General features: G+C 35.4%; 1 pseudogene across 1 annotated transcript; it reads left to right on the top strand.

Moving 5' to 3' along the window:
• The first annotated feature begins 7,896 nt into the window (after positions 1 to 7,896).
• Positions 7,897 to 8,364, top strand: LOC103273809 (annotated as a pseudogene). Its single transcript, XR_002482725.1, has one exon. The product of XR_002482725.1 is annotated as a 40S ribosomal protein S25 pseudogene (transcript).
• The last annotated feature ends 3,501 nt before the right edge of the window (positions 8,365 to 11,865 follow it).

Raw genomic sequence — 11,865 nt, 5'->3', positions numbered from 1 at the left:
AATATTGGTGTCTACCTCTTAAACGTTCAGGTTCCATATACAAAATTCCAACTACATATGCCTAGCACCAATGAAAGATATTAGTTTTCAAAGTTTGAAGTAACTGGTAGTTTCCTTGATGTTCTGAAAAGGAGGCCCTTGCATTCTTCAGTCAAGTATCTTCCCTTTTGGTAACAAACAAGTTTCAGGATAGACATGAAAATTTTGTTATGAGGATTCAAATTTTCATAAAGTAAGGCATAGTACTTTCCATGGGATTGACTATTTTGGTAATGATATAAATAATTTTCACAGATTATCAGGCAGGGCTCTGGATGCTTTCGTAGCAAATAATTGATTTTGTTTTCTGTTGAATTCCACACTGTGAAACCCATGTTGCTGGAGCACCACTAAATGCACATTCTTATCAATTTTTAAAATCTCATTTGCTTAGAAAATTTTGACAAAGCTTCAAAGGTGTTATTAGGTTTAGTTGTAGCCTCGTAGGCTCAAGAAAACAGCTCCTTTTCTTTCACACCCTCTTTAACCACAAGTCATGCAGAAATACATAGTGTAGCACAAAGTTCTTAGAGACAATGATAAGATGCATCAAACTAAGAATTTAAAAATGTCATGATTTTATCTTTTTCAAAACTCAGAGTGATATCATTAGGTTAGACATTCTCATGCCAGACTGTAGAACCCAGAAAGAAACATTCTGGAATAGCTTCTACCTATCCTCTCAGGTCAACTGTTGGAAGCACTCAGAATGAATACAGCTCCCCCAAAGTTTATCCAGAGTTGTGAAGTTTTGTCCTCCAGTGTTTAAAGGGTTACTTTATACAAACTCTTTTACAGCTTTATATAATCCATCACAGCTTTTTCTTAATATGCTCTGATATTACTTAGTATTGTATGCATCAGAGAATTGTACTCTGTAATAAAGTCTATCCATATAAAAATAACATTTTGTGTGAATTTTATTTTAAATGTCATTAAAGCTGAGGTAGGGGAAACATGGTTCCTTTGATTGGCATTTTTACACATAAAACACACTGAGGAAGCTGTTTGCAATGTTCCTAGATCTAACCTCGATATAAGTGAGTCTTATTGGATCTGTGTTTCGGCTGCCATCTTCAGCTGCATTATAGAAAATAATCTTTTTAATTAGGAGTATTTTCAAGAGTGCCAAGCTGGTTTTGAAAAGCAGTGAGTAATGCTGATGGCAGTTGATACATGACCACCTACTGTCCCCTCATACCCAAGCCCAGTAAGCAAAATATTTTGTTCTATATGTATATCTATATTGGCAGTCTAAAAGATGCCATCTTTTATTAGAGAATTAGACAAAGTTTAAAATATTTTTTATGATTCTATGATTTCTGCTTTACTGTTGAACTGAACTCCATTGTCAAACAATATAGACATACATAAAGAAAAAAAGATAATTCCCCCAGTCTCCCTACAAACACATCCTTCTGATGTACATCAAGTAATTTATCTACCCAATTATTCATGCACCTACAAACATGTATATTCATATTTATATTAACACACATACAACATGAAGTGTGTTTTACTTTATAAAATAGTATTATATTGTACTTTTTTTGCAACTTGCTTTACCACTTAACAGTTTTACATGCATGATCTAGCTGGTCCATACAGAGATGTGTTAATTCATTTTCATTTTAAAGAACACCTTAGACTGAGATTCTGATTTAATTTTCATTAAAATGTATTAAAATAAAGACTTTAAAAAGTCACACTATATTTCCATCCAGCAACAACATGGCATAAGCTTTCATTTAGTGAGGTTTTATGCTACGCTCAAGAAAAAAAGATTTGCACACAGATGTAATTTTTTGTTAAATATATTATTTTTAAATGCTTCTTTCTTTCTTTCTTTTTTTGCTGTTGTGAAGGGGTTTTATTTTCTACTTACATTTAACTGATTCTGGTGGGTATGGCAGATTGTATTACTGGTCATAATCTGCTCCATCCTTGGTTAAGAGGATTATACCTCCATGCTTGTTGGATATAATCTGAAATACCTTCAGAGATGAAGGATACTTCCTCTCCCTATTTGGGCATGACACAAGTACTTCCAAGAAGAAGCTTTAAATCAGTTGTGTGATTTAATTTGGCCTCTTGAACTTTTGTTCTCTGGCACGGAAATGTCTAGGTAGGGACTGCTTCTGCAGCCTAGATCCTAGAAAGAGAAAACGTCCTGCTGACCCACGGTGTGAGAATAGCAGCAGTCAACTGTGAAGAACTAGGAAGGGTCTCATATTTCACCTTATAGTCAAGCCACATGTGTTAACGTCCCAGTTTCATGAATGCTGACAGAAGACACTTGGGTCAGAGATAACAGACTTGACTACAGCAAAAGCAGTAGCCAGAATGTCTGCATGTTTGTGTCAGTTCCTTGAGTTTACATTTCTACAGTGGTGAGGTGAACAGGCCCAATGGATGCCTGAACAAATAGTGGGTTGCATTACAGGAAAAGAACATGGAGCTTGAAATCCCATCATTTCACAGCAAGCAGTGAGCAAGCCTGGTCTTTGCCCCAGAGGTAGGAATTATCTTCTCTTTCAAGGTTGCTTGCTGTAGACATAACCCTGCAAAAAGGCCAAGTAGGAAATGATCATGCTCTTGCATGCTTAGCACACTGAAAAAGACATGGAAGAGTGTCTCCCAACACCAGCACTCAGCCCTCATGTAACGTTAGTGAGAAATAAATGTTTGCTACTGTCAGTCACTATGATATTAGGGTTGTTTTGTTACACAACAAAGTCACAGCTAGTACAGAGAAAATATACTGACAACTGACATTTGTATATTTATCTTACATCTTGCCACCTTCCCTAATTCTTTTATTTTAAAAAATGTTTTAATGTCATTTATTGGTTTTCTAGGTATAATAATGTTTTCCTCAAATAAAGTGAATTCTCCCTTTTCCCTAGAATTATATTATTATTGATTATTTTGGTTTTTTTTTACCTTCTTCGTTAACCTAAATCTTCAAAATAATTTTGAATAATAATGATGATAATACACGTGCCATTTAAGTTATTGTCTCTTAAATCCAAATCTACCCTTTGTTACTCTCCAAAGCTGGAACTTTGCAAACCATATTTTTGCTTTGCAAGTTGTCTCCTCATTAAACTCCACTGCAGTGAGATCACTGGCTGAAGAAGGAGGAAGTGACTTGTTTCTTCCTGTTTGTTTTCAGGGGGTTTCCTATTTGCTCCCTGTTCTTATGAATGGCATTCCACCAATACTACCTCATTTTGGCAACAGCAGTTCCTCCCTGTAGCAACAGGTGAATCCAATTAATAGTATTTCTAGCATTTGCAGAAACTTTCTCACTGCATTGTCCCTCAGAGATACTATCAGCATCTTCTATTAAGAGGTCTAAATTTAATGTCCAAGTTCCTAAGTTTTAATAAATCCAATCTCTCTTCTTGATCCCACCCAATCACAGAGCTGTTTTTTACAGTTCTTACCTCTGTGATTCCACGTTCGTTCTTTCTCTCTCTCTCTCTCTCTTTCTTTCTTTCTTTCTTAGTTATCTCATAAACAATTCAATATAGCTAGTAATTTTTATATTAAATTTTCTCTGTGAAAATTAGTGGGGTGATTTCTGCCTCCTGACTGACCTTTGACTGATTCAGTAGGAATTTCTATCTATTTCCTGATTTTAACAATGATGACTTTAGTCATTTGACTTTTAATATTATGCTTGCTGATTTGGGGTTTTGGGTTAATTGTTGCTGAGGTTTATCAAACGTGTCTCTTGTATATATTTACAAACACATTTTTTTCTTCTTTAATCGTTAATGTAATAAACTAGAAATGTTTTATAGCATTGACTCATCCTTATATTCCTGGAATACATAGCTAATAATTAACACATGTAGCACTTACTGCCTATGTTCTAAAAACTTCACATACATTTACTTATATATATATAAATTCACTTAATAAACCTGCTTGTTCATGGCTTATAATTACATTGCCAAATTTGAGTTACAAAATGTTTATTTTAAACTTACATTGGCCGGACTTGGTGGCTCAGCTTGTAATCCTAGCACTTTGGGAGGCCAAGGTGAGTGGATTGCCTGAGCCTACAGGTTCGAGACCAGCCTGAGAAACTTGGTGAGATCTCGACTCTACAGTAAATAAAAAATTAGCTGGCTGTGGTAACGTGCACCTGTAGTTCTGATTACTTGGAAGGCTGAGGTAGAAGGATTGCGGGAGCCCAGTAGGTCAACACTGGGGTGGCCATGAGTGTGCCACTGCACTCCAGCCTGGGTGACAGAGAGAGACTCCAACTCAAAAAAATAAAAAATAAAAATAAAACTTACACCGGGCTCGGTGGCTCAGGCTGTAATCCTGCACCTTGGGAGGCTGAGGTGAGTGGATTGTCTGAGCCTGTGGGTTCAAGACCCGCCTGAGCAACTTGGCGAGACCTAATCTCTACAATAAATCAAAAAATCAGCTGGGCGTGGTAGCGCGCGCCTGTAATTCCAGCTATTTGGAAGGCTGAGGCGGAAGGATTGCTGGACCCAGCATGTCGAGGCTGCGGTGGCTGGGAGTGGCTACTGCACTCCAGTCTGGGTGACGGAGTGAGACTCCAACTCAAAAATAAATAAATAAATAAATAAATAAATAAATAAATAAAAATAAAATAAATAAAACTTATGGTCATAACTGAAATTAAACTATACTTATTATTTTATATCTTATGTTATTATCACCTATTTTCTACCTATATTTGTTCCTCTAGTGAACTGAAAGATTAACTGAAAGATTTTTTTTTTAATTGGTGTCTCATTCCACTGCCCAGGCTGGAGTGCAGTGGCACGCTCACAGCCACCCCCGTGTTGACCTGCTGGGTTCAGGCGATCCTTCCACCTCAGTCTTCCAAGTAGCCGAAACTACAGGCATGCGCTACCACACCCAGCTAATTTTTTGATTTACTGTAGAGATGAAGTCCCACCAAGTTTCCCAGGTCGTTCTCAAACTCATGGACTCAGGCAATCCCCTCACCTCAGCCTCCCAAAGTGCTGGGATTTCAGGCTTGAGTCACCGCACCTGGCCAAAATTATTAAAAGTCAGTGCCACCACTTCTATTCAACATAGTGCTGGAAGTTCTAGCCAGAGAAATCAGGCAAGAGAAGGAAAGAAGAGGTAGCCAAATAGGTAAAGAGGAAGTTAAATTATTTCTCTTTACAGATGATATCATTCTGTATCTAGAAAACCCTAAAGATTTCACCAAAAGACTTCAAATAATCATAAACAACTTCAGTAAAGTCTTGGGTTACAAAATCAACATTCAAAAATCAGTTGTATTTCTATACTGTCCAAGCTGAGAATGAAACCAAGAACACAATCTCATTTACAACACACACACACACACACACAAATCCCTCAAGTTACATTTAACCAAAATATTGAAAAATTTCTACAACAAGAACTACAAAACACTGCTGAAAGAAATCAAAGATGACACAAACAAACAGAAAAATATTCCACAGTCATAGATGGAAAGAATCAATATTGTTAAAATGTCCATACTGCCTAAAGCAATCTACAGATTAACAACAGTCCCTAACAAATTACCAGGACCATTTTTCACAGATCTAGAAAAAATAATACTTAAATTCCTATGGAAACAAAAAAAGAGTCTGAATAGCCAAAGCAATTCTAAGCAAAAGAACAAAGTTGGAAGCATCACATTGCCAGATATCAAACTTTACTACAAGGAAACAGTAACCAAAACAGCATAGTACTGGTACAAAAATAGACATACATACCAATGGAACAGAATTGAGAACCCAGAAATAAAATCACTGTGTACAACTATCTCATCTTTGACAAAGCTGACAAAAACAAACACTGGGGAAAGGACACTCTATTTAACAAATAGTGCTTAGAAAACAGACTAAGAAGAATGAAACTGGACCCATTCCTCTCACTACATACAAAAATTAACTCAGGATGGATTAACAACTTAAACATAATACCTCAAACTATACAAATCCTATAGGAAAGTGTAGGAAATACTCTTTTGGACATCAACTTAAGCAATACATTCATGGCCAAGACCTCAAAAAGCAAAAGCAGCAAAACCCAAATTGATAAGTGGGACCTAATTAAACTAAAGAACTTCTTCTGTATAGCAAAATAAGCCATCAAACAATTTAATAGACAACCTAAAGAATGGGAGAAAATATTTGCAAACTATGCATCTGACAAAGGACTAATATCCAGAATCCACAAAGAATTCAAACAAATCAGCAGGGAAAACAAAAAACAAAAAACTAATAACCCAAATAAAAAATAGGCAAAGGACATGAACAGACATTTTTTCAAAGGAAAACATACAAGAACCAACAAACACACGAAAACATGCTCAACATCACTAATCATCAGAGAAACGCAAATCAAAATCACAATGAGACACTATCACATACCAGTCAGAATAGTTTTTATTAAATAGTCAAAAAAAACAACACATGTTGACAGGGTGCAGAGAAAAGAAAATGCTCCTACACTTTTGAGGGAATACAAACTAGTTTAATCCCTGTGGAAAATAGTTTGGAGATTTCCCAAAGAACTAAAAATAGATTTACCATTTGTGCTTCTTTAGGTATATTTACCAGCAATCTCACTACTGGTAATATAGCTAAAGAAGCACAAATCACTCCATCAAAAAGATACCTGCATATGAATGTTTATCACAGCTAACCACAATAGCAAAAACACGAACCCAACCTAGGTGCCCATCAATGGTAGACTGGGTAAAGAAAATGTGGTACATATACATCATAGAATACTATGCAGACATAAAAGGAACAAAATAATGTCATTTGCAGCAACATGGATGCAACTAGAGACCATCATCCTGAGCAAATTATTACAGAGGCAGAAAACTGAATACCACACATTCTCCTTAACAAACAGAAACTAAACACTAAATACACATGGATTCAAAGAAAGGAACAGACACTAGTGTACTCCTAAAACAGAGAGAGTGGACAAAGGATAATGTTGAAAAATTATCCACTGGGTACCATGTCTTCCATCATGCAATATAGTTATGTAACAATAACAAAAACAAAGTCAATGTCTCACTACTATTTTTCTCCTACAAAATCAGTATCACAATATCTTGCACAGAGCATGATATTGTTGAATGAATAAACACATGTCATAGATCTGAAATAAGCCTACTTTGTGAAAAGTTAGCATTTATTCTATAACATAAAATTCTAATTTCATACATTACAATATGTTTTTAAAATTAAAAGATATAACAATATATAAATTTAATGTTCAACTAGATTTTTCTGGGCATATATGTTTGTTTTTAAATTCTGAAATCTTTAAAATTGCAGCAGATCCTGTCTCCTTAAATGTATCTTCACAGTTTTAAAATTCTCCACTTAGTAACAGCAGTGATTACTTCTGTACACTTAAGAGTTACTGCACTATGTTTTAGGATATATATTATACCCAAATTATTTCTTTTTCTAAAAGATTAAAGACAACTTAGTAAAAGATATGCATCAGAGCTTCTTAAAAACCATTTTCAACAGAACACTTTTTTATTTAAGTCAACATTGGATTTCCATGATTTGGGACTTGAGAGCTTCTAAGGCTTTTCTCCTGCAGATTCAAGACTTGTACTAGACAATAAAGGTTAACATGGTGCCCCTTCAAGGCACTAGCTAAAAAATTGGCAACTATTGTCTATAATGTCATTTTGCTTGAGTCCATTCCTTCAAAACAGCTGTTAATATGTCTTTATGACTTGCTATTATTTATTGAATGTTTTAAAATGGCATTTTATGAACCTTCTGTGGGGACAGCACAATACTGGCAGACAAATAAGAAAAGTAAGCAGCGGTGTCTGCTGTTCTCTGAGCTTCACAATGCCGCCCAAGGATGACAAGAAGAAGAAAGATGCCGGAAAGTCGGCCAAGAAAGACAAAGATCCAGTGAACAAATCTGGAGGCAAGGCTAAAAAGAAGAAGTGGTCCGAAGGCAAAGTTTGGGACAAGCTTAATAACCTAGTCTTGTTTGACAAAGCCACGTATAGACAAACTCTGTAAGGAAGTTCCCAATTACAAGCTTATAACTCCAGCTGTGGTCTCTGAGAGACTGAAGATTCGCGGTTCTCTGGCCAGGGCAGCCCTTCAGGAGCTCCTTAGTAAAGGTCTTATCAAACTGGTTTCAAAGCACAGAGCTCAAGTAATTTACACTAGAAATACCAAGGGTGGAGATGCCACAGCTGCTGGTGAAGACACATGAACAGGTCCAACCAACTGTACATTTGGAAAAATAAAACTTTATTAAGTAAAATGAAAAAAAAAAGAAAGAAAAGTAAAACATATCCTCTACCACCAAGAATCTTGAAATATAAGGCAGAGACCATATGCAGATCCAAATTTTATATTGAAAATAATAGTGTCAGACAAGTTTTTTTCAATACCAATAGCACTAAGAAGAAAATCATATCAAAATGGGAGGACGACAATGTTGATGGGGCACCCTGAGGCTTGTTTCCCTATTTACTTTTTTTTGGGTAATTGTTTTAATTTCAGGTTTCAATTTTATGTGATTGGGAAAGTAATGATTGGACATTTAAGATAATAATAACAAGAAATATTTTTCTCATATCCTTATGCCACGTTTGGAAGCAGTAATATAAACTATAATAATGGGAATTATTTTACTTCCTCTTATTAAAATAAAATTTTAATGTTTATTTTTATCCTTTCTTACTACCCTAAAGTTTATCACTCTAATTGCTATTATAAGAAATGACTCATATGTATCATTAATACTGAAAGGCAGTAGTTTCACAAAGCTAGGGCTGGATTTGAGAAAATGTTATATTTAAATTTATTACATAGCTTAAAAGTGACATTTTATCAGTTCAGTTTAGTTTATTTACCTCAGCCTATGTGGCCTCAATGTATGTGTGGGTATCATATACCTGATGATGGCAAAAACTTAAACAAAGTTTTGAAAACCACAATAAGTAAATGGTGATATGAAATTATATCATACTTGATTATATTAAGTATAGTTTATATCACTATCCTATATTTTTAAACCCAGTTTTTACTTAACTCTAAATATAGATCCTTCTTGTTGTAGGTTTTCTTGGACGATGATTTAAAGACAAGGAAAGAAGAACTACATATGGTTTATAGGTTGCTAAGTGACAGACACTAAGATCTATTTCAAGGAATTAAAATGGAAACTTGAGAAAATTTGTTTTTCTTTTGAATTAAGTTATTAAGAAATGCAAATTGCCGGGCTTGGTGGCTCAGCCTGTAATCCCGCGACTTTGGGAGGCTGAGGTGAGTGGATTGCCTGAGCCCGCAGGTTCGAGACCCGCCTGGGCAGCGAGACCTCATCTCTACAAAAAATAAAAAAAAAAATCAGCCGGGCGTGGTAGCGCATGCCTGTAATTCCGGCTACTTGGAAGGCTGAGGCGGAAGGATCGCCGGAGCCCAGCAGGTCGAGGCTGCGGTAGGCGGGAGCGGCCACTGCACTCCAGTCTGGGCGACAGAGTGAGACGCCAACTCAAAAAAAAAAAAAAAGAAATGCAAATTTTCTTGTCCACATCAATGATGTGATATTTAAAATACTAAAAAGCTAGTAGTTTAAAAACTATACAATTTATTTTAAGAAGAGGTTTACAAGAAAAAGATGCAAATAAACAAAATCAGAAACAAAAAATGACATATTACAGCTGACATCACAGAAACACAAAAGATAATCAGAGACTGTTATAAACAATGACACACTAATAAACTGGAAAACCTAGAGGAAATGGATAAATTCCTAGACACATACAACTGACCAAGACTGGATCAGGAAGAAACAAAAAACCTGAACAGACCAATAACAAATAATGAGATTGAATCAGAAATAAAAAGTTTCCCAACAAAGCAAAGGCCAGGACCCAGTAGTTTCACTGATAAATTCTTCTTCTTCTTTTTTTTTTTTTTGAGAAAGCAGGATTTATTAAGGGGTCAGAAAAGCTCCCATAGTAGGAGGGGACCTGAAGGGGTTGCCCTCACTACTAAATTATAACAAACTTATAAAGAAGAACTAACGTCAATTATCCTCAAGTTATTCCAGAAAATTGAAAAGGAGAGAATTCTTCCTAACTCATGCTACAAGGCCAATAGTATCCTGATACCAAAACCAGACAAGGACACAATCAAAAAAGAAAATTACAGGTCATGTAGTAGATAAACACAGATACAAAAATCCTCAACAAAATACTATCGAATCCAACATACACAAAACAGATAATATACCATAATCTAGTGGGATTTATCCCAGAGATGCAAGGATGGTTCAACATATACAACTTGATAAATTTGACACATCATACCAACAGAATGAAGGACAAAAACCATATGATCATCTCAGTAGATGCAGAAAAGGCATTTGATAAAATCCAACATCCCTTTATAATAAAAACTCTCAAAAGGGCATATATGACAAACCCACAACTAATATACTGAAGGTGGAAAAGCTGGACATCTTTCCTCTCAGAACTGGTGCAAGACAAGGATGTCCACTTCTACCATCTTTATTCATATACAGTACTTGAAGTCCCAGTAAGAGCAATCAGGTAAGAGAAAGAAATAAAAGGTATTCTTACTGGAAAAAGAAGAATGTCAAATTGTCCATCTTTGCAGACGACATGATCTTATATTTAGAAAAGCCTATAGATACTAGTAAAAAAAAAAAAAAAAGGTTAGATCTGATAAACAAATTCAGTGAAGCTGCAGGATAAAAAAAATCAACACACAAAAATTAGTAGCTTTTCTATATATCAACAATGAATTATCTGAAAAAGAAATTAAGGAGGCGATCTTACTTACAATAGCTACAAAAAATAAAATAACTAGGAATAAATTTAACCAAGGAGGTGAAAGATTTCTAAAAGGAAAACTATAAAACACTGAAGAAAGAACTTTAGAGGATACAGTGAATGGAAAGACATTCTATGCTCATGGATCAAGAGAATTAATATTATTAAAATGACCATACTACCCAAAACAATCTACAGATTCAATGTAATTTTCATCAAAATATCAATGTCATTTTTAAACAGAAATAAAGGTATAATAATGTGTATAGGACTGATAAAAGAGCCTGAATAGCCAAAGCAATCCTGAACAAAAAGAACAAAGTTGGAGGTATCATACTCCATGACGTTTAAATATAATACAAAGCTACAGTAATGGAAATAGCATGTTATTGATATAAAAACAGACACATAGACCAATGAAACAGAATATAGAATCCAGAAATAAACTCATGTATTTACAGACAACTGATTTTCAGGAAAATCACCGAGATGATATACTGGGGAAGGAACAATAAATATTTTGGGGAAACTGGATATTGATATGCAGAGGAATGAAACTAGATCCCTATCTCTCACCATATAAAAAATCAACTCAAACTGGATTAGATTGCCTGAACCCTCGAGTTCAAGACCAGTCTGGGCAACTTGGCAAGACCTTGTCTCTACAACAAATCAAAAATTATCCAGATGTGGTAGCATGTGCTTGTAGTTCCAGCTACTTGGAAGGCTGAGGTGGAAGGATTGCTGGAGCCCAGGGGGTAGACGCTGGGATGACCATGAGCATGCTACTGCACTCCAGCCTGGGTGACAGAGTGAGACTCCAACTCAAAAAAAAAAAAAAGACAAAAATAACAGATGTTGGTGAGGAGGCAGAGAAAGGGGAATTCATACACAGTTGGTGGGAATGTAAATTAGTATAGCCACTATGGAAAACAGTATAGAGATTTCTTTAAAAACTGAAAATGAAACTACCA

The sequence above is a fragment of the Carlito syrichta genome, unplaced genomic scaffold, assembly GCF_000164805.1.
Source record: "Carlito syrichta isolate Samal-C Ts95f unplaced genomic scaffold, Tarsius_syrichta-2.0.1 Scaffold314254, whole genome shotgun sequence".
NCBI lineage: Eukaryota > Metazoa > Chordata > Mammalia > Primates > Tarsiidae > Carlito > Carlito syrichta.
Note: the sequence above shows the minus strand (reverse complement) of the source record. Positions and strands in the feature narration are given on the sequence as shown.